Source organism: Ursus arctos, unplaced genomic scaffold (genome assembly GCF_023065955.2).
Source record: "Ursus arctos isolate Adak ecotype North America unplaced genomic scaffold, UrsArc2.0 scaffold_5, whole genome shotgun sequence".
Classification (NCBI taxonomy): domain Eukaryota; kingdom Metazoa; phylum Chordata; class Mammalia; order Carnivora; family Ursidae; genus Ursus; species Ursus arctos.
Window position 1 is genome coordinate 57,186,922 of NW_026623067.1, and position 24,110 is coordinate 57,211,031.

The following is a 24,110-nucleotide window of genomic DNA, read 5'->3' on the forward strand; positions in this document are numbered from 1 at the left end:
CAGGGAACTGGCCCCTATCACATGCTTGGGCTCCCAAATCCTGTGTCTGAATTGCATGACCCTATTCTTTGTTAGACATAGTTGATTGGTACAAGGTACCTCTGAGCTAAATGGAGCCAATAAGATTTCTCTCTGAAGGATTTGGAAGCTTGAACCGAGAAATACAGATATCACGGGTTCATGGTGTTGAGTGAGGGTAGTGGTCTGGAACTGTTGCTAATGCTAATGATTGGATCTGCCTTGGGTCCTGCCCTCCTTCAGGATGGTTGTTCAGCTCTTCTGGGGATTTCCTTATTTATCTGTTAGTTACTTTCTTATGTTTAGGTTAGTTAGGTTTGATTTCTGTAATTTGGGATCAGAAGGGCCTAATCTAAGACTTTGAGAAAGCTGGCAAACACCTCTTTGACTTCAATGCCATCTTCCCAATTCTGACTGAAGGAAACTAACTCCTTCTAAATAAGATTGACAGGTTAATTAGCTGGAAATTAAGGCTCCATTGAAGTTTGAGACTACTTAAGAGTGGAAACCGAGAGAAGTGGCCTCTCTCTCTCTCTGTGTCTCTCAAATAATTTAAATCATATCTCAGGGAACAAGATTAAGGACCAACTGTGATTGACTCCAGCCAGAGGTAGCTGAGCAGTCTGCAAACTGATGATGGCTAAGATTTCTAGAACTTATTACTGGCTGCTAAGCCAGACTTATTGCATCAGACGATCTAGGACCCAGGAACATGCATTTTAAATAAGTTCGCTCATCAAGTTTTATGTTATTTTTTAAATTATATATATACATATATACATATATATATATGTATATATATATATATATGTATATATGTATGGTTCTTCTAAAATACTTGGTTCTTCTAAAACATTTATTCTCAGACTACTAAACAAATTACCACAAACTGGGTAGCTTAAAATGACAGAAGTGTGTTCTTTCACTGTTCTGAAGCCCCAAGTCTGAAATCCATGTGCTGGCATGTGCGTGCTCCCACTGAAGCCTCTAGGGAAGAATCCTTCCTTGCCTCCTATAGCTTCCACGGGTGGCCAGCCATCCTTGGTGTTCCTTGGCTTGAAGCTGTGTTCCTCCAATCTCTACCTCCATCATCACATGGCCTTCTCTCCTGTGTGTCTCTGTCCCTATTTCCCTCTTCTTAGAAGGACACCATTCATCCGACTAGGGCCCACTTTGAGTATGGCTCCTCTTAATTATACCTGTAAAGAGCCTATTTCCAAATATGGTCACGCTTATAGGTACTAGGGATTGGGACTTGAAAATACCTTCTTGGGGAACACAATCCAACCCACAACACTTCCTGTTGGACATTCATATTGTTTCTAATTTTTTCCAAATGATAATGGTACGGTGAACATTCTTTCATATGAATCTTTGATGTCATCGTTTCTGATTGTTCCCCTATGATAGGTTACTAGAAGTCAGTAGTGGGTCCGATGGAATATCAATCAGAGTCCAATCAGGAAAACAAAAAACACTTGAGTTTTTATAACAATGATGAAGTTCATGCAAAAAATTGTTCACATGGGTTATAGCTGTGGAGTCACTCAGGGCAAGTGAGGTAACCCAGAGTTTAGGTTTGAAACCATTACTTCCCCTGTGAGCACCTGATGGAATCTAGAACCACAATAGGCCTGTTGGGCAGGAGGTGGATCCCTAGCAGTGGATATGGACGTACCACTCCCCAGCTTCCCACTAGTATCCCCCTCAGCCAAGTGACCAAGGAACCAAACACATGACACCCAGGCACCAGTTCTCTGCAATTCAGAGCAGACCAGGCAAAGGCAGAAGTGACCTGAGGGCAAATGGACAGAGGCTAGCACAAGTATGCGGTGTTGTAAGGGTCTGCTGCGTTACTAAATGCTTTCCAGAAAGTGTCTATCAATATACATTCTCATAGTAATAAATGAGGGCCTGTCTCAGGACACTTGTTTGTATTGAGAATTTAAATTTAATAAAGAACATTTTCCACTTCTTCCTAAGGCAATGCATATTCACTGTGAGAAATTTGGAAACTAGAAAAGCAAACAGAAAAATTTAAAATCCTCTCTGTCTTTACCACTCGGTGACAATCACAATTGACAGTGCCTCATACACATCAGCAAGTGCTCAGTAACTGTTCAAGAAACAGAATGGAATGATGTCCTAAATACCCTATTACATGCGAAGTGAGAGTTGCTGTCCACAAGAGTGTCCATTTTCTTTTTTTTTTTTAAGATTTTATTTATTTATTTGACAGAGACAGAGACAGCCAGTGAGAGAGGGAACACAAGCAGGGGGAGTGGGAGAGGAAGAAGCAGGCTCATAGCAGAGGAGCCTGATGTGGGGCTCGATCCCATAACGCCGGGATCACGCCCTGAGCCGAAGGCAGACGCTTAACCGCTGTGCCACCCAGGTGCCCCAAGAGTGTCCATTTTCTAAGCATTTTTCTGAACGTTTGCTATCCTGAATTCTTGAACTTGCATCTCAGCATTATGCAACTAAAAAATCCATCCAGAAATCCCACCAATTCTGCCTTCTGATTCCCCGGTTTAGTAGTTCATCTCGCTGAATGGCAAACACTCACACAGCCTTTTCTTCAAAGCTTTATCTCCCCAAATTCAGCCTGGCATGAGGTTTGTAGTAGGTGTTCTGTATATAAGTGTGTGTGTGTGTGTGTGTGTGTGTGTGTGTGTGTGTGTGTTTATTGATAACAGAACAAGTACGTGAGTTTTCTCTTTAAAATTAACCGCATCAGCACCCTCAGCATTACATAAACTCAAAAGTAAGACAGGGAATAATTTTCTCATAGAATAACATAACAAAGTTACTGCCCCTGGCAGTGTTCTCAGGAATGGAGGAAAGTGCTCTTAGGCTCTGGAGTGTGCTACAAGTGCTGGAGTTTTCTATCCCCCAGGTAAGGCAGCTTCTTCCGTAGGTCCGTGTCTGAACGGATTTTCACATAAAGCAATATATGAACACGGCCAAGACTCAGACCAAAAGACAATGCTGCCTTAAGTAAATAAAAGCCTCCAGGATCTGCAGAAAGAGAGGAAGCCGTTTGTTCATGTTCATTTACAGATAACTGAGGCAGAGACAGTACCTTGTCCCTGGCCCCCAGCCCTCCGCTCACAATATCAGAGACTCAGGCAAATCAAAGGCAGGGCCTGCCTTTAAGTTCGCATCACTGGACTCTGCTTTGTATTTTACTTCCCCACATTACTAAAGTGATGACAGAAAGCCCCCATGGGCACCGTCAGGGATATGAGGCATTTTGAAACTTTGTTGAGCCCTTGAAATAATTTCCAGATATTTGTTTTCCAAAAGAGACAGACATAGTCTGCCAGTATGCTGGGTGTCATGTTAGACAAGGTTGTGAGCTACCAAGGAAGGAGGAGGAAGGGTGCTTTCTGCTGTTAGTTGTAAACCAGGTACTGTGTAGGGGATTCAGGCAAACAAGGTTGGACAAAGGGAACTTGAATCAGGACACAGTGGTTGCAGAAGCATAGGTGTCCCAGAGAGGAGGAAAGGAATGAGAACAAGACACCCTCGGCTCTTCTTGTCTGGAGTTTTCATGGCTTTGAGCTCATCTTCCTTTATGATCTAGCTGCTGCTCAAAAGTATTTTTTCCATCCTTCCATTTTTAAGCCAAAGTGCTCAATGAGAAACATAAGGGGCCAAGGCCAAGAGGTCCCCACGCAGATTGGAAGTTCTGAAACATTTCTAAGCAGTTTCCATTGCTCCGTGCTCCTCCTCTTGTCACTCTTGCATCTCAGCAGTCAGCTGAGACTTCCAGAAAAGGGGCTACAGCTCCTTTCCCTTGCTCTGCCACGCTCAAACACCATTTCATCCTTCCACCCCAAAGATATTGAAGAATTCAGAGAATGTAAACTTTTTACAAAGAAAAAAAAGTCTTAGCTCAGGCAAGTCATTCTTTCTACAAATATTTATTGAGTACTTATCCTGGCTCAGATTTTGCTCTTCTTGGTGCTGGCAGTGCAGCAAACCAGACAAATCCCTGCACTCATGGGGCTTGTGATCTGCTGGGGAGAGACAGTAACAGATACATGTCAAAGATGTTTGGTGGCAGTAAGAACCATGGGCCAAACAGGGCAGAATGAGGCAAGACACAAGGAGATGGAGGTGGGATGGGGCTGTGATATTTTAAATAGGGTGGCCAAGAAAGGCCTCTCTGATAAAGGACATTTGAGCAGAAACCAAAAGAAAGTGGGAGAAGGAGCCAGGGGATGTATGGGGGAAGAACATTCTAGGCAGAGGAAATAGCAAATCCCAAGGGCAGGAGTCCAGAGTGAATGTGGCTTGTTCAAGAACCAGTGAGGCTATCAGGGTGCCTGGGACACGCTGAGCACAGGAGGCTTTTGCCAAAGTTCTAGCCAGAGACCGACGGGGCAGCTTTGACTGAGAAAATCGTTGTAGATGTGGTCGAGACGTGGTCAGATCCGTGAGATATTGTGAAGGCAGAGCTTTCAAGATGTGCTAATAGATATGAGGGTAGAGGATGAATAGCTTGGAAGCAGTGGAAGGAAATCCAGAGTTTGTTTTAGACGTGTTCGTTTGAGATATCTTTTAGATATTCAAGTAGAAAAAGCAGCTGACTCTAAAGGTCAGGAATTGAGGGGAGAAACTAATGTGGGTATCTGAGGTCAGGGAGATGAGGAGGCCTCAACAGGGGATAGAGAAGAGGAACTGTCAGTGAAGGGGACTAGAGAGAGGAGAGGGAGAGGTCTGCCGATGCCAAATGAGAAAGTGTTGGAAGAAGGCAGTTGTGATGGGCTCTAAGCTGAGGAGAGAGGAGGAGGAGACCAGAGGAAGATGCAATGCGGAGGTCATTGGTGACACCAACAGTGGTGGCGTTAATGGAATGTAGGGAGGGAACTTAAGAGAAAAGAGAGGCAGTAATGCAGAAAAAGCAGGCAAAGATTTGCTATCGACGGAAACAGGAGATGGGACAGAAGCTGGCAGCTTCTGTAGGGCTCAAAGAATGTTTCTTTATGCTGAGAAGTAAAAGTATTCCTTTTTCCGTCACATAGTGTTCCTTTAATTCTTAACTACACAAGGAAGACATGTTTACTGTAGTCACATTAGAAAATGCAGAGAAGAAAACAGGAAGGATAAATGTATCCTACCCTGAAGTCCTGCAACTTCTGTAAACATTTTGGTGTGTAACCTTCCGGACTTCGTTCCATGCTCTGCAAGCTATTTAGTCACCTACTTAAACTTCACAATATAATCTGAATACCTTTTTATGTCAATGTGCATTTACATCATCTTTATTGTCTGCATAACATTACATCTAATTGAATATACCTAGGTTTGCTCAGCCAATCTCTTATTAAATATTTAATTGTTTTCTTCTTTTAGCTATTAAAAATACTTAGTTGTAACTACATCTTTGTGTTCCTGCCCCATAATTTCCTTAGAACTGCTAGGTCTATGAACATTTTTTATTTAATTTAATTTATTTATTTGACAGAGAGACAGCCAGCGAGAGAGGGAACACAAGCAGGGGGAGTGGGAGAGGAAGAAGCAGGCTCCCAGCAGAGGAGCCTGATGCGGGGCTCGATCCCATAACGCCAGGATCACGCCCTGAGCCTAAGGCAGACGCTTAACGACTGCGCCACCCAGGCGCCCCTATGAGCATTTTTATGTGGTAGATAATTCTGATGTCCTAACTGTAATGTCCTCTATTTTCCAAGAGTATAAACAGTAGTATGATAACATGTTCTCCAGGGTCACTATAGAATTGAAAATTCAAAGCCCCCCAAATTTTTAAATTCAGAAACTAAAGTGAAACTAAAGGTCCCAAAGTTTTAATAGTAGGAAACTTGAGGAAAGGAGAAACTTTGGTGTATTGGCATAAGGGTTTGAAAATAAAGCTTTTACACAAATGAAGATAAAAGAATATGTTCAGATCAGATATTTGAAGACTCCGAGAAAATAAAACTTTGAGTAAAGTTTTGTTAAAAATTGTCAAATATACTCTTGTTCTGTGTCTTGTCATCATAGAATTCAGTCCTGGCTGGTTCATTTATAAGAAACTTTTCTGAGCTGCTAACTGCCATTGCTTCTGGTTATATAACCTTGTTTTGAGATTATGATGCTTGTTTGTTTATTTTTGTAGGAAATTTTATTGACTTGCACTTTTGTTAAAAGAAATTGGTTTTTAGTTTATTCAGCCACCTTGCAACTTTTAACCCACTGACTATGACTCCAGATGATTGATCTTGTTTTAATAAACCCAGTCAGTATAAAACTTGTTCTGATTCTCCTAGAAATAAGAAATCTTTACCCCTTTTGTGTCATGTAGAAGATTCCCATGTCTGTCATTTCCTCTGGCTTGCGCCTGGACAGTGGCTCCTTATAGATGTATCTCCAAAGGTGTGTGTGTGGTGGGGGTGGGGGGGAGACAAGAAAACCATCTGGTTATCATTTCCCACTGGTTACCTTCACCATCACTGTGCCTTTTCCTGCATACCACTCTTGTGGACTGGCCCCCTGTTTGCTGGGGAAGCCACATTAGACAGATTTCAGCAGATCTCTGCCCTCACTAGAGGTCTGGACATAAGGTCCCAGCTCTGCTCAGAAGGCCAGCAGAGTTGTTTGGCTTCCGGCCTCTGCAGGCATCACACAGGTCCTGTAAGTCAGTCTCTGCCCCATGAGAACCCTCAAGCCCTACTTCTCTCCTACTATTCTGGAAACCAAGGAACCCAATAAGAAATACTCTCCTTTTTTTTTTTTTTTTTTTTTATCTTTGTAACACAAACGGTTTCTGCATGCAGGATGATCTTCAGGCCTTTGACAATAAGGCCTCTTTGGGGCTGTCTTCCTAGTATCTGAAGATTTCCCTCTCTCTCTCTCTCTCTCTCTCTCTGTAGCATCAATGAGGCATATAAAACAAATGTTAACTCCTTTTTGAAAGTAAGAATAAAGGCCTAACTGCCTAGCCTTTGTTTGTGGGGAGAAGGGGATAAAATCCCCCTTTGTTTCTTTCCAAAAGTCTAGAGTAAGGAGGAAAAAACAAACAAAAGGCAGCAATTAATATAACAATAACTTCTCTTGTTGCATATTAATTCATTCCAGATTCAAAATTAGGTCACATCTGGATTCCAAAGCTGAAATAAATATAAGCCAAAAGAAAATAGTAGGGTGGTGGGGGGTGGGAGCATGTATGCTAATAGCAACTGCATTCATGAGGGGAGGAGCCAGAGCCCTACTGCATGTCTGAATGCTCAATGATCTAGACTCCTAGATTCTACAGAGTAGAAGGAATCATTGAGACTCTAACATCCCTTCCAATTAAGACATCTGTTTCAGGATATCTCTTGCAAATACTGACCTCATCTCAGACTATATACGCATGGTGGGAAAGAGCCTGCTGCTTTTGGAGATGGCTCCTTCCATCCCCGGACAGTTCTTACAGTTTTTAAAGTTCTTCCTTGTCTTAAATCAAAAACATTCTAGGGCGTCTGGGTGGCTCAGTTGGTTAAGCATCTGCCTTTGGCTCAGGTCATGATCCCAGAGTCCTGGGATCCAGCCCTGCATTGGGCTCCCTGCTCAGTAGGGAGCCTGCTTCTCTCTCTCCCTCTCCTACTCACTCTGCTTGTGCTCTCTCTCTGTCAAATAAATAAATAAAATCTTAAAAAAAAAACCCACTCTATATTTTTTCCTTTAGCCATAGTTTTTTGTTTGTATCTTTTTTCTTTTTTGGGAATAATATGGGATAGGGCAGCATAGCGTTCAAACATTTAAAGCCAGTTATCGCACTCTCCCAACTGGTTCTCTGAGTTCCCCAGTGTCCACAGCTGGAACTGCTTTGCCCCTCATTTCAGGTCAATCAGGATGATACACACACACACACACACACACACACACACACACACACGAGCGTGTGTCCCATTTAATACTGGGAACTACCCTATGATGTAGGTACTATTTTTATCCCCATTTTACAGATGAGGAAATTGAGATCACATAGCTAGTTACTGGCAGAGCTGGGATTTAAACCCAGGCATTCTGGCTCTAGAGTTCACATGCTTCATACTAAGCCAGTGGTTCTCAAACCGGAGCATGCGTTAAAATCACAGAGAGTCTGTTCAAACATAGATTGCTGGTTGTTCTAATTGATTCAGTAGGCCTGGACTCAGCCCAAGAATCTGCATTTCTAAGTAGTTCCTAGGTTGTATTGGTGCTGGTAGTCTGAACCACATTTTGAGACTCACTAGTTGGTGCTAATTAAATCCTTCTCTTGATCCACATATTTGAGTTCTCTCTTTTGTTGCCTGTCTGGCACCCCAATTCCTCAGGAATTGGACAGCTCTTTCTAAGAGTATGACTAGGCCCCCACTCTCTGCTCTGAGATAACCCTAATACTACTTATTTTCCTGATTCTCTGTCTATTGTCATATGCGAGGTGTTCCTGTTCTCCATCTTCCTTCCTGCTCTTCCAGATGCTAGAAATCTCCCCAATCACAGCCCCTCCGTGGTGGGTTTATCTTGTCTGTTGATTCTGCTCCATCCTGTCTGATTACTGACCAAACTGTGGCTATGAGAGCTATCATCTCTTAAATCTTCTCTGACCTAGAACAATGAATGGAGTTCACATGTTCACAGGTAGCATGTCTTCAAATCTGTCATTGTTCAGCTGAACCTCTTCTGACCTCTCTCTAGGTTATCTATACTCACTTAGTGTATGGAGCTCAGAACTAGACATAGCACTCCCTATGGTGTCTGACCCCAATTCACTGCAATCATCACTTCCTTTCTTCCAGACTTTTATAACACCGCCCGTGATTGCATCAGTTTACCCTTTTGGCACATATTGAATTTTGACCCCACACTTCCAAATATTTTTCAAATAAACCATTCTCACACCCATCTTTCCTCCATTTTATGCTTCTTGTTTTTTTTTTTTTTTTAAAGATTATTTATTTATTTGAGAGAGAGGGAGAAAGCACAAGCAGGGGGAGCAGCAGAGGCAGAGGGAGAAGCAGACTCTGCGCTGAGCAAGGAGCCTGATGTGAGACTTGATCCCAGGACCCTGGGATCATGACCTAAGCCGAAGGCAGATGCTTAACCAACTGAGCCACCCAGGCGCCCCTCATTTTATGCTTCTGTAAAATTGTTTTCACTTTGATAGAGGACTTTACGGTTACTCATGTTAACTTGCATCTTGTATGTTTTTATATTGTTCTAACCAATGGATTTTTTCCTTTTTGAAATATGTCTATTATTTTTTCTTACTATGAAGGGAATACTTCTTCATTACGAAAAAAGTCATAAAATATAGATAAACAAAAAGAAAAACATTAAAAATTTTATTATGCCACCCATCCAAAGTTAATCATTATGAATACCTTGGTGCATATCTTGATAAACATCCTTCCAAAATGTCCACATATTTTTGTACATAAGTGATCCATAAAGATTATTTTTAGGCTCATTATAAATCCCATATATTTACATTCCTTCTAGCTCTGCCAGCCACAAAGTGCCTTCTTGTTGATAAAATATTGTATAATTTGATGGGCAAGAATAGGATCCTGCAGCATAACCCAAGATCGTGCCCTCCAGAAGGCTACTGAGTCATCATTCAACACTCATTGGATAGCAGCATTCAACCAGTTAGAAATCTACATGTTAATACCCTTAGTCTGGTTTTTCATCTTATTCTGAGAGATTGCATGAAAGGCTTCACCTGTTTAAGTTGTGACGATCACTATGCCGCCTGCAAATGTGATCTCAGTCTTGTAATTCTGAAGTAACCAGGCTTCACATTAAGTTGACTATTTGTAGTTTCCAAAACACAAATTAAACTACTCTACCTCCTTTCAGAAATACAGTCATTTGTCCCTTTCCAATTTTCAGGCACCTTTTCCATTCTTTTTGATTTTCCAGAAATTACTGGCAGCCATTCTTTAATTTCTTTGGTTGGGTCTCTCAGCACCTTGGGATAGAATTCAGCCAGGTCCGAAGAATGAAGTCTTTAACAGAGGCTTCCTGTTCTCTTACTATCTCGGCTCCTATCTTGGACTTCAATTACCTTTTAACCATGTTTGTTCCACACTTTCAGCTTTGAAGATCTTTCACTTTCATAGAGAAGATGGAAGCAAGAGTTGTGAGGAAGTTCTCTCCTCCCCCCTCCCGCCGTCATCTGCTAGCCTTAGAATCCGAGATTTAGTACTTTGCTCTGACCACTTTGCTTTGGTCAGATCCAACAAAAGACCATTTTGATGCCTCTTGATTTTTTTCCATGTGCTTTGATTCATTTTTTTTTCTTGGCTCAAGCCTTCCAGCTTAACTCTTTTATACCAACATTCTTTTGCCCCTTAGTAATATACTGTTCTCTGACCCTGTGTGTGTATGATCTTTCACAATCTGGTTTCATTGAAGTGGCCCATTAAGCACTCATTTGCTTCCTTACATTCCTTTCTCTTTTCTCTTACACAAAGATCATTTTTTTAAAATCATATTTTCAGATTTATTTTTTTGTAGAGTCATAAGCCACTTACCCCTTGATAGGCTCTGAGCCTCAACATACTTATCTCTTCTTTGAGTTTTTGAGATATCAGATAGGTACCTCACTATTCCCTCTGTTTTATTCTGGGTTATCACAAAGATGATATGGAGTGTCATATTCAATAAGGAGTATATGGATGTCATATTTAGTACAGTTATGAGGTTAGTAGCAGTAGAAACAGACAATGGCTAAGTTATACAGAGATGGAATTTGTTGGGAGAGTTGAAGCTCAAAACTGATGAGAAGTTTTGGAACCAGGCTGTGAAACAGAACCAATTCAGCTCCAAGGGTTGACTCAGCAGGAATTATTCTCTCCTTGTGTCAATATTCTCTCCTTGTGTCAATCTACTTAAGTTCAAAAGTTCTAGGAGAGACAGTCCATCTGACTGACCTATCTATGTCTGACACCTATCCCTTGGCTATGGGGCAGGCAGGGAACCCTGCTTAACATGCCCAGTAAGACTGCCCTCAATGCGGGGATATAATCACTCCACAGGGAATTGTGGTGCAATTACCTGGAGTGGGATGAATAGAACTCTGAAGAACAACAAATGTCCACTAGCTACTGTCTCCCAAGGTTGACCTCACTTCTACTTTATCAACAAATTCTATCTTTTTTTTTGGAATTAAACATTGGTCAGTATTGGATCTATTGATCCATCTGCTTCTGAAAAAGTTGCTGTTAGCAAGGGGTATTAGGGATTTATGAGATGCTCTGCTTTTACCAGAAGGAGACTTCCCACAGTTACCTGAATAGTGGAAGTCCCAGGAATACCAGTAATCTCTGTGCCAATTTTAATAATACCTCTGAGATTCTATTTACCTGGTGATCCCAAATCTTTTAGAGAGGAGTATCCACAAACAAATGCATTTATCTTCTATTAAAATATTGAATTACCTTAACAATCATGTTTGGGATTATCAGACGTTGGGAATCATTAATATTGTTCCTGCATCTTTCCCATTATTTCTTCCTGAAAATTCTGAGCCGTCCCCTCAATAACATTAATAACTCCTCTGTGAGAGTGCTGACTCTGGACTTCCTGATGCTCCATTTCATCTTTCTTATTCATGCCTAGTACCATTTATAATCTTTGATATCATAGTTTTTCTTGGACTTTTTCTCCCTTCTCATCATTTCAGGAATGTCATTTATTGCTATCCTATTAAATGTGTTCCTTCAAGCCTCCATAAATGGTCCTCAACTTTCCCAGGAACTTACTGCCAGCCTATAGCTAGCTGATCGTTTCTCATGACCTCTTCCTTTAAAGACAGAATCTTCAACAAGAAGGGATAAAAAATTATTGTGACATCTAGTTCTTTAATTTCCTATCTAGAATCAGAGATATGAACGTTTCTTCCAATTTTACCATTTGCTCCCCTGTCGTAGTTGACCGAAAGGAGGCTTTCCTTGTCAAAGGTTTTAAAGACACATCCTTCATTCTCTTAACCTAACAGCAAAGTAAAATCTAGAGACTTCCTTCTAGAATGCTCCCCTCAGTGAGTAGAAGCTGAAAAGTCAAAGGGATGGTTTGTCTTACAGTGTACTAAAACCAGCAGCCACTCCTGAACATGTTTGTAGGATGATCTTGGGGATGAAAACGTTGGTAGAAGGGATGAGGAGGCTTAACAGAAGCTAGATTTGGTTAGATTGTGCATTTATTTTGGGGGCAGCTCTAAGGTTGTTGGAGATGGGGGCTTGTGGCTATGGAAAGGTCAGAGTCCTCAAACCACTTCTTGGCATGACTTCCTTTCACAGTTAAATTAGTTTACTCCACTGATGGTGAAGGCATATTGTGAAAGATGCAAAGAACTGTGGACAGGATGTTTGTAGAAGACTGTGATGGTGTGGAGGACAGAACACACAGAGATACTGCCTGATGCCAACAATTTAACATATACCAATGATGCAAGGGAATACAGTTCTTCCAGGCTGTATTCCCATTTTCACCCATGCAAATAGGGAAATACTGAGAAGAAGAGTGAAGGAAAAAGACATAAGAGGAATAAGATTGTTTAATTCTATCAAGAAAAAGGGAGCCAAAGAATTAATCACTAAGTGTAAAAGGGATCCTCGGTCAATAATGAGCATTATATTCTCCATGCCCAGGGTGGACATAATAGGAAATAGACTGCAGCCAGAGGGGACACTGATCTGGCTAATAGAAGTTCCTCCTCAGGAGTTCTCTGGAACAGAAGAGATGCCCTTGTTCTGATATGGCTTAGTTGCACCCCCCAACCCTCACCACTGCTCTTCCTGTCTCAGGCATGGTAAGCGCGGGCAGTCTTTTCAACAGATGCACCCTGCCCCAGACTCTGCCTGATGTGTTGACCACGACTGACATGTGGACCACAAACTCATGACAGACCATCAGCCAGAACCACCAAATCAGCTGCTCCTGAATTCTCGACCTACAGGATAATCATGCTTACTGTTCGTTTAAGCTGCTAAGTTTTGAGGCTAATTCATTACAGTAAATAACCAATCCAACAACCTGTGGAACAGGAGGGACAGAGCCAGGTTTGGGCAGAGGGAGCAGTTGAGGTATGATCACCTCAGCTGACCCTAGGAGAGTTTCTGAAGTTCTCATGACCCTTTACAGTGATCCATATTCTTTTTTTTAAAGTATAGCAATTTCATTTTTTCTGCCTATTGGAGAGCAATCCATACCTGTTCGTAAATAGCTTCCTTATTTTTTCCACAGCTACATAGTACTCCACTGTGTAGAGGTGGGAATCATAATGTATTGAGGCAATCTCTTCTTGGTGGACATTTAGATAGTCTTGCTATTTCAAAACATGCTTAAAGACACATATGTATACATCCTCTTTGTACACACTCACAGGTAGAAGCATAGAACTAACCCCTGGAGTTGGAATCGCTCGTACTCAGGCTTCTCACTCATTGGTCTGCACTGATCTATAGGAGTTGCCTGGCCCTTCATCTACCTGCCCCTGGTTCTCTCCTAAGTGCTGGAACCTTTCTCTTCTGTGTGCTGCCTGGAGATCCTACTGCACTCATCATGCAAAGAGGACTTTATGTGAACTCAGAGAAAATTCCTGAAAGCCTTACGGGTGAGTTCTATCAAGACATTGACAGAGAGCTAGCTCACCAAGTCCACCACTGTGTCCTGCACAGACTTTTAGGTTACACAAGGTTCTCAAACCCTTATTGTGATAGGACACTGTAAGAGAGTCAAAAGAAGTTAAAGACTTGGTCTTTACCCTTTAGAAACTGAAAATCAAGTCTACCCCATTAGCTGGGACCCAGAGGAGCTGAATCCAATCAGCTCATTTTTCTTCCTCACTGATACAGCTCCCAGTTACCAGGGGGAGGAACAGCCCTGAGGTCACGGAAGATGTGAAGACCCTCTTTAGTAGTCTTTCCCTCCCTTCCACTGCTGCCCTTCCTCCTTCCCTCCCATTCTTCCTCTTCCCCTCCCCCACCACACTTTTTGTGATAAAATTATGCCATTATGAACAGAAGGTATTGGCTGAATGACTTGGATTTCCTGTTATCTTCCTATAATTCTTTGATCCAGAGTGGGTGTTTTCATTTGTTTTATTAAAATGCACATATGTATTCCTGTACATCTAGTATTTCAATGGCTTTCAAACTATTTTGACAGTGGCCCACAGTAACAAAACCACTTACCTTGCAATCTAATTATCCACCCATCTATATACGTCTTTTTTAGAAAGTGTCATCGAAAGCACCTAGCCTTATATGCATAGTCCTCTAGAACAGATATTTTCTATTCTAGTCTATTCCTTTTTGTAAAAATGCTGGTCTTAACCCACTGGATTTCATGAACCATTGATGCGTCGCGACCTGTAGTTTGAAAAACATGGCTGTCTGTGCCACACCACAGGCCTGGGGTAAATTTCAGGTATTTGCCTTGTGTAATAAAAACCTTAAAAGCCAGTGCTGGCTGCTTGCTAAATTGTTCTTCTTTAAAAAGTTAAAAGTTATCCTCACTAAATGTACTGGAAGCAACATAAATCTGAGACTTTCTCAGAAGTTGGCATTAATGTGCTGTAATTTGGTGCCAGCGCTGGGACTATCAGTAAGCGCACCTGGCTCTGTCATTCTGCTTGATTGTCTGTCACAGTTGGGGAGGCACTTTCCCTCCAGATGCACTTTGATGCAGCTTGCAGGAAGAGAATGCAAATGCTCGTCAGCTCCGGCCAAGAATCCACCTCCCTGTAGCTGATTGGATTACATGGCAGAGAGGCCTGCGTGTCTGTCACTGGGAAGAGTGATGTATTGTATGGGAAACCAGGGGGATGGAGTGCAAGGAGAAGGCAAGGAAAGGAGTACAGGTGCGGGAGAATTCTCCCTAACCTTACGCCGTCACGCCCAAAGCAGTATTAATGTGGCCACATTCGGGTTCAAGTCAGTCCAGGAGGAGTGGGGAGAGAGACCGACATGGTCTGTAAGTCCCCTGTGTGTCAGGGCCTTCTCTAGGCCCATTTCCATGTGGTCACTGCAGTAAGGAGTTAACATGTACTGAAGACTTATGTTACTTTAGGCATTTATGTGCATTAACCCATTTAAATCTCACAGTTCTCTGAGGCAGATGCTATGTGGTTCTCAATTTTGCAGATGAGAAAACGGAAGCTTAGGGAGGGAGAATAATTTCCTCTAGGTTACATTGCCAGTAAAAGAGGGAGCCAGGACCAGAACCCAGATCTGCCCAAGCCCCGAGCTTGGACTATGAATTTGCTGTCTCTGTACATTAAATATTTTCTGTCTCTGGACTATCTTCTTGTCACCACCGCTGCATCATCTCTGTTTGGCAGAGAGGAAACTGGCTCAGAAAGGTTGTGTCCAAGGTCACACAGCTAACAGGTGGCAGAGTCGGGATTCACATGGAGTGTGTACTGACACCGTGTTCTTTCACTGGAACTGCTCAGCGCTGCTGTATCCCAAGCTCACGGCGACCTGGAATAATTTAAGGGGAAATGTGGTTCTTCCAGGAATGTAAGCTTGAAAAGGGTAGGGTGAAACAATCCCAGAGCTGCTACTGAGAAACAGGTACTCTGGTGTGATTCCCCACAAGCTTGCTAGGAGTGGAGGGTTGGGAGAGGGATGTCTCAGATAAATCACCCTGCATCTTCAGGCAAGTAATAGTAACACTGCAAGCTCACGGACGTTTGTGAGCTCCCTAAGGATTGGACCAAAAGGTGTGAGGGCTTTGAAAATTTTTTAGTTCAATAGAAAGACTGGACTCTTAAAATTCCTTCTTAAGCCATGCATCTTATGAGAGGCGGAGAAAAATGTTATATACTTCATTGCTTAGATAAATAGAAACAAATTCCTGGAGGGCAGGAACCATGTTGCATGGTTCTTAGAATACTTAGCCCTCAAATCCTTCTCCACTGTTATCTTGTAAAGCCCCAGAAAAGGAATTTCCAGTGCCAGAGAAGATATTTAAAATCTGGGGGGAGGGGAATTGGCAACCCCTGCTAAATACCACTGTAGGCATTTAAGCAATTGTTGTATTGATGTTAATATTATAGTTAGGTAACATAAGTAGAATGCTAGAATCATTCTCTCAACAGGAATGTAATTATTCTGCCTATAATTTGGACACTTTCTTTTTTTTTCTTTTTTTAAAGATTTTATTTATTTATTTGACAGAGAGAGACAGCGAGAGAGGGAACACAAGCAAGGGGAGTGAGAGGGAGAAGCAGCCTTCCCACTGAGCAGGGAGCCTGATGCGGGTCTCCATTCCAGAACGCTGGGAACATGACCTGAGCCGAAGGCAGACGCTTCACGGCTGAGCCACACAGTTGCCCCTAATTTGGACATTTTCTGTAACACTGAGGTATTGTTGTTTATTAAGATACTCATATCAATGGCCTTTATATATAATGGCCTCACAAATTTATTTTATTTTTTTAATATTTTATGTATTTATTTGAGAGAGAGAGAGACTGAAAGAGAGAGAGAAAGCACAGGCTGGGGGAGAGGCAGAGGGAGAGGAAGAAGCAGGCTCCCCGCTGAACAGGGAGCCCAATGCGGGGCTCGATCGGAGGACCCTGAGATCATGACCTGAGCCGAAGGCAGATGCTTCACTGACTGAACCACCCAGGTGCCCCCCTCACAAGTTATTTAGGACGGTGACTGTGTCTGTGATGCTCATTCCGGTATCTCCAGACCCTCTCAGCACACTCTCGGTCACATAGCAGGTACTCAATAAACACCCATCGGATGAGTGGAGTTGTTGATATCTTCCCCCTTTAGTTCAAATGGAAAAATAATGGTTGGCAAATACTGCAGACATGTTTTTAGCTTAAGAGTAAGTGTCAAGGTTTTCGTGAATCAACTCTTTTCCATAGTTTTAGAGGCTTAGGAGGGGCTTTCATCCCTAAGCAACTCATGTTAGTACAAAATTAGCCACATTGGTTTGTTCTCTCCAAACAAACAAATGCCTCATAGAGGTTTTTTGGGTTTTGGGTTGTTTTGGGAAGCTTGTCCAGTTTAAAATTGGCGACCTTTGTTCAAGAAGGTAAGACAGTCCCAGGCGACTTGATTTCAGGGCTGGATGCGTGTTCTGCGGCCGCCGCCCTGCGCCCTGAGCACGCAAGTCTCCGCCCTCCCTGCCGGACTCACGTGGAAGATGCGTTTCTCCCTACTGTTTACAGACAAGTCCCAGGAAACACGGCCCTTATTTTTTTGGTGCAAGTTTAATAACAGCTACCCAAGCGTACAACCAGCATGCTTTAGCTGTTAGGTCACCTGACTATTCAGGGTCAAGGGAAAATAGGATCAGAAGCCCAAAAAGAAAATAGACTGGTAGAACAGAGTAAAGCGACCGGAGTAAAGACTTCTTTTAAAAATTCAACAGAGTCCTTTGCCCTTTGAAGAATGGGAGGTATAGAACAATGGGGAGACAACAGGAATAAAAGTCACATAAATCACTGGGCTATTCAATTTCTATTTACAAGGAAAAAGCTCCAGTTCATCCTTTATTTTCTGTTGATATTCATGAGAAAAACACAAGGAGACGATAAAACTAAATATGGATCTCAGCATTAACAGCTGAACAGATGAAGGAATTTAAATGTGTTAATCTAAAAATTACGATCACAATGAGATACCACTTCATACCCATTAGAATGGCTGTTATCCAAAAAATGGAAAATTGCAAGTGTTGGAGAGATGGAGAAAAATTGGAACATTTGTGTGTTGCTGGTGGGAATGTAAAATGGTGCAGCTACTGTGGAAAACAGCCTGGTGGTCCCTCAGAAAGTTACACATAGAATTACCATATGACCCAGCAATCCACTTTTAGGTATATACCCCAAAGAATTAAAAATAGGGCTCAAACACATCTTTCTCCACTACTGTTCCCGGCAGCATTGTTCACAATAGCCAAAAGGTAGAAACAACACAACTGCACGTTACAGGACAGGTGAATGGATAAATGGAAATGTGGTCTATACATTCCATGGAATATTATTCAGACTTAAAAAGGAATGAAATTTTGACCCATGCTACAACATGGATGGACCTTGAAAATATTAACGCTGAGTAAACTAAACCAGACACAAAGGACAACTATTGTATAATTCCACTTATATTATTTACAAGGAAAAAGCTCCAGTTTGTCTTTTATTTTGTTTATATTCATGAGAAAAACACAAGATTATAAAACTAAATATGGATCTCAGCATTAACAACTGAACAGATGAGGGGATCTAGTCACATTCATAGGGCCAGAAAGGAAAATACAGGTTACCAGGGGTCAGGGGGAGGGAGAGTGGGGAGTTAATGTTTAGTGGGTCCAGAGTTTCTGTTTGGGATGATGCAACAGTTCTGGAAATGGATAGTGGTGATAGTTACATGACATTATAAATGTACTTAATGCCACCGAGGTGCACACTTAAAAATGGTTAAAATGGTCATTTTTATGTTATGTATATTTTATCACCATAAAAAAGAATATATTGTAAAACCTGTGACTATATTAATTACTTTCATGGTGTTGTACAAACATCACCACCAGCTGCTATCACGTCCCTCAGAATAGGGCTTACATAGCCCAGAGGCAGGGGAAATGGGAGCTGCCAGTGTTCCCTGGCTACTCAGCTGGCCTTGAATAGCCTTCCTCAACCAGGAACACCAGGAACGGAGGAGAAGGGAACTGCCACTTGGCTTCCAAATTCCCTGGAATAGCTGTCCCACAACACAAGGAGGTGGGGGAAGGAGGTACTGTACTCACCAGCTGCCCCACTCAGTTCCTCTGTACTAAGCAGGGGTCTGGGGTGGTGAAACCGGCACCACGGCCTGGCCTCCTGCCCAGAGGTCTGCACAGAGCTAGGGAATTGGGAATTGCCATTTGGCTGTCAAGCTCACTGAGCTGATCTTCCAGAACATGGATCTGGATAGGTGGGATGGGTGCAGCCACGACTTTCACTCTCCCTCCTGAGTTTCTGTAGGTTTGGTTGAATAAATATTTCTTAAATTATTATAAGCCCTTTTTGGTCAGTCTCCAGAAATTTTGTATGATTGTCTTTGCTGACTTTTAATAGCTTATTAGATGTCTCTCTGGGTTTGAGGTTTCAGTGGGATCCTCACATGACCATTCAGGAAGCTCCTCCTTCTCTATAGAGTTTTAATTAACCTTAATGGAAAGATGCGTAGTTCTGAACAGCAGCATGTTCACAGGTTCCTTTGCAGGATCTTCCTTGCAACTTCACAAATCAATCTTATACCCTTTTTACAGTATCCCAAGGAGAAGCAGAGATAGTAGTCACATCCAATCTCAGGTTTGTCTAAAAACTTGGAGATGATGTGGTGGTGGGCAAGCCCTTTGCTCAGAGAGTGAACAGTCTGAATAAGGCAAAGGATTTGATTACATAAACCTGAGATCAAAAGTAAAGTGTCTCTGCAGGAAGGTAAGGGGATTAACAGCATGGAGGCATGCAGAGCTTTTGGAAAGACAAGCCCTTTGAAATCCACAAAATCATCTGTGTCTCAGATAGGGGCTTAGAGTGACTTCTGAGGGGATTAGACCCTGTCGGTGGTGCCTACTTCCTAGAGATGCATCATTACTCTCGATGATGTTTACGGAATGTCCCCTGAGAGGCTGGCATTGTAATGATCTCTTTCGAAGTCTCTGCCTAACCTTGCTTTGGTTTTTGCTTTTTCTTCCTTTAAAGACTCTGCTATTGCTGAGTATTTCATATTTCTTTTATTTTCAGCTGTTTTTTCAGGAAAAGAGGCAGTTCACTCAATGCCTTGTGTATACAATCTTGCAAAACCATGGCTAAGGATTTTAAATATTAGCTCGATTTGGATAATGTGCCACTCTAAGCGAAGCTGTTTTCTTCGCTAGACTTGAGACAGATTGGAAGGGAAGCTGTCCTTCAAGAACGGCAAATGACATAGCTATCATCTCTGCAAGTCCAGAATGATTAATAGATTTTACCTCATCCATCCCCTCTTCTGACAGACGTTGGAGAACAGTTTCATTATTGCTACTTTCTGGAAGAAGAAACAAATTATTTGCCAGTATGCTTAAAATGATGAATTGCTAAAATGAAAGAAGTATCTTTATAATTCTTCTAGATGTCTCTTAATGTATCTCTTCATTTTCCTTCCAAAGACCATTTGTTTATTAAGATCTGCCCAGTGAAGCCTCGCAACGCGTATTGCAAATATCAGTTTAAAATGATTCTTCAGGTGTGATGCCAGAAATTTGAATAGCCCCTTTTGCAAGGCTTCTGTATGCTCCAGCATGTCCTTCCAAGCTCCCTCCTGTCGCCCCTTCCCTGCCCGAGGGCATTCTGAATACCAAAGCTTTCTGACTGGACAATGTTTGGGTCAAGTTCAGAGAGTGTTTTTGTGTTTCTTTCATCATCTAATGAGGATGGGGGGTGTGTGCTGTGGTCAGGAGAAGCACGTCTTAGGGAGGAAGGGCAAACTGAGATCTTTGGATTCAAAGACTGTGGCTCCATCACTTTCTCTTACATAAAAATTGTATTCATCCCACACTTCCTACCGCAAATCACTCTGGTACGACGACGTGACAATGCAGCAGATACACAAGGACTTTTCCCACATCACACTACAAACACAGCCACCCTCTCTGGGGAGCCAAAGAGAAACTTTTGGGCTTCCACTTCCCCTCCATTTGTTTGAAGGATCAAGAGAACACAGTTCCATTTTCAACAAAAATTAAAAAGGAAAATCATGAAAAGAACCAGCCTCCTCTTTTTTTCTCTCTCTTAATATATTGTTGCATCAAGGGAAGAGGAAGCAGTGAGCGCCACTGATACTGGGTCCCCCGGGACCCTATAAGGGTCACTCCCCAGCTATCAAATGAGCAAGTCTTCCTCCACTTGCTCCAGCAAGTTTGCAATGGGCCTGGAAGTTACTTTTGGCTCAGCTCTGCTGTACAAAACTGTGAAATGGGGCAGACCTTCAGGGATTCAGGCTGTGTTCATACCTGGGTTTTCACGGGGAAGACGGTTTTTAGTTTTAAGGCTTTGGAGATTTGAAAAACCATTAGCCACGTTCCTGCCGGCCTCCATAGGCTTTGCTGGGAACTGTTTGTTTCTTAAGGACAGGAGCCAATTCCTTCCGCACATTTTTGTGTTTTATTTCTTCTTAAGGTGCTGTCTGTGGTGCCATGGACCAAATTGATTTGGGGACTTAAAATATGACAACATCTCATTTATTCTGTATGGTTGCAGAAGAATGTGTGCACTGGATAAAAAATTTCCAGATGACTGTACTGTCACCCTTTGAAGAGCTTAAAAGGAACATGTTATTTGGAGTGCATCTAGTTAATAAATAGGAAAGTTCGTTATTATTAACATGCATTATTTTGCTGGCTGCATCAGAGCTGTCCTCAGGGCCTACAGAGACAAAAAGGACTCTTTGCAGTGTCACTTATGGTCTTGGAGTTCAAGCGCCTTTCCTTGGTTTTTGGATTTCTAACTATGTGCTCATTTGTCCTCACTTCTGCCATTCCTTCCCAGGATCTGTGTCCGAGAAGCTTCACTGATTTCTTTGGTCCTATTTATTTCATCAGCAACTGTAACCCAGAACAAAACCCAGAGAAACCAGATGGGCTTAATTTTACATACATTACTTGGTAAATATGCTCTCTTGCCAACTGAGTAAAGAGCATGGGTTTTATGATAGCTCTGAGACTCTAATTCATCCCTTCTATCGTTATGTGAGGAGATGGACTTTGTATTAAGCAGCATTTTATTTTGTACTTAGAAAAATATACATTTTTGTTATTACGACAATTAGCCTTCTCTAGAACAAATCAACTGGGCCCCCAAAAGAGCTTTGGAACCATCCACTTCTAACTCTTCCTTGCTACCTCCTTAATCAAGGCCAATGTTATCTCTCACAGACTATTTTTTTTTTTAAAGATTTTATTTATTTATTCGACAGAGATAGAGACAGCCAGCGAGAGAGGGAACACAGCAGGGGGAGTGGGAGAGGAAGAAGCAGGCTCCTAGCGGAGGAGCCTGATGTGGGGCTCGATCCCAGAACGCTGGGATCACGCCCTGAGCCGAAGGCAGACGCTTAACCGCTGTGCCACCCAGGCGCCCCTATCTCTCACAGACTATTAAAACTGCTTCTTAATGGCCTCCCAACATCATCCTGGCTTCCTTCCAACCCATCCTCCACACTATAGCCAGAATGAGCTTTAGAACCTGTAAATCTCATCATTTCACCCCCCTTGCTCAGTGGCTTTCCATGTCAGCCTCTCCTTACGTCTCTCTCCCGCTGCTGCTCTGTGCCGTCACACTGTCTTCTCTCCTTGGTGCTCTTCCCTATACCACAGCCCTTTGCACATGCTGTCTGCTGTGTTTGGAATGCTCTTCCCCTGGTTTTCCCCATGGCTGGCTCCTTATATGCTTAAGCTTTCAAATTAAATGTCACTTTTTCAGAGAGATAATTCCTGACCACTCTAGTTAAAGTAGGTATTCACTATTATTCTCTTTGTAGGGTGGATGGACATATGAGAGTGAACACAAGAATGAAAATCTTTGTGTCACATGTTAACATCCACCAGGTAGCATGCACCATGGAAGAGACATTAAAAAATTAGGCAGACAATGACCTTGCCAGTTGACTTCAACCCTCTATCAACAGCCATTCTAGTGCTAAAACAAACAAACAAACAAAACATGAATGAAGTAGCCACAGTGGTAGATATGGAGGCTATACGTGTGCCCAACAGCATAAAGTACACTTACCAAGGCTGATCTAACTCTTATCACTACTGAATATCCAGCACTCCAGCAACAAAGACTGATGCTGACCTTCCAATATGGCACCATTGCTCAGGAAGATCAATCAGTCACTTAGTGAAAAGTTGACTCTATGGAGTCCTTTCCATCTTGAAGATCCAGTGGTTTTTTTTGTCATAGGAACAGACCCATACTTCCAAGGGTAGAGACAGGAGTGGACCCCCTTGTCAACACTCACAGTAACACAGAGTTATACTTCTCATCCCTGTATCTCTGGGTTCTGCAGTGTTAGAAATTCTCATCCTCTAAAAGGGAGACAACTTTCACTTAGGAATATAGCAAGGGTACCATTGAATTAGAAGCTACAGCTGCCAGCTGGGCATTTTTTGTTCCTTCTCTCCGGTGACCAGCAGACAAAGAATGGAGTCACCATTTTGGCAGAGGTAATCAACCCAATCATCAGGAGGGAGAAGGCTATTGTTACAAAATGTGTCATGGAGGAATACACGTGGAACCGAGGTAACCCCTTTGGGTTTCTTTTGGCACTTCCTTTCCCACTTGTGACTACAAATGAATACAGAAACCTTATTCGGAAAAGGGCATGTGTCTTAGTCCACTTGGGCAGCTATAACAAAATATCGTAGACTGGGTAGCTTAAGCAATACACATTTATTTCTCACAGTTCTGGAGGTTAGGAATTTCAAGATCAAGGTGTTGGCAGGTTCTGTATCTGGTGAGGGCCCACTTCCTGGTTTGCCTTCTTGCTGTGTCCTCACATGGTGAAGAAAGAGAGAGCCCTGGTTTTCTCCTCTTCTTGTAAGGGCACTAATCCCATCATGGAGGGCCCTCCATGTTCATTTCTTCATCTAAATCTAATTACCTCCCAAAGACCCTACCTCCAAATACTGTCACACTAGAGGTAAGGGCTTCAACATACAAATTTGAGGTGGGAGGACACAAATGTGTAATCCATAGCAACATGGTGGTCTGGGCTCAGACCGCTTGGGGATGAGACTCTGGATCACACTACTTGAAAAGCCACTGGGACTGGCAGAGGTGGTATCTGACAGTGACAGGGATCCAGACCGGTAATGGAGGAAGGAGAAGATGAGTATCAGCTGTGTCCTAGACTAATTACAGCAGTGGGTGCTAAAGTTTATCCCACTCATCTTCCTCTTCTAATTTTCCTTAGAAAGAGAGGCCCACTGGTATCCTGAAGGAGATGCTCCATGAATGTACATGAACAAGTGGACTGGAGTAATGTAAGGGGTGGACTGTCATAGACACAGGGATGAGTCAAACAGCGTCTCTTTAAGGAAGGGCTTATATCGAGCTGTTAGTCAGTAGA

At 42.4% G+C, this 24,110-nt stretch overlaps 1 protein-coding gene across 3 annotated transcripts in view; it reads left to right on the forward strand.

Moving 5' to 3' along the window:
- PTCD2 (pentatricopeptide repeat domain 2) overlaps positions 1-24,110 on the forward strand; it is a 233,511-nt gene that overhangs the window by 82,154 nt on the left and 127,247 nt on the right. Inside the window, exon 11 of one of the 3 annotated variants that reach the window (XR_008957623.1) lies at positions 13,381-13,609. The exons of 1 other annotated variant lie outside the window; for it this stretch is intronic. The gene's annotated coding sequence lies outside the window, so the exon portion shown is untranslated. Of the gene's footprint in view, positions 1-13,380; positions 13,610-24,110 lie in introns of those variants that run through there. One more of the 3 variants, XR_008957625.1, reaches the window with a different exon arrangement.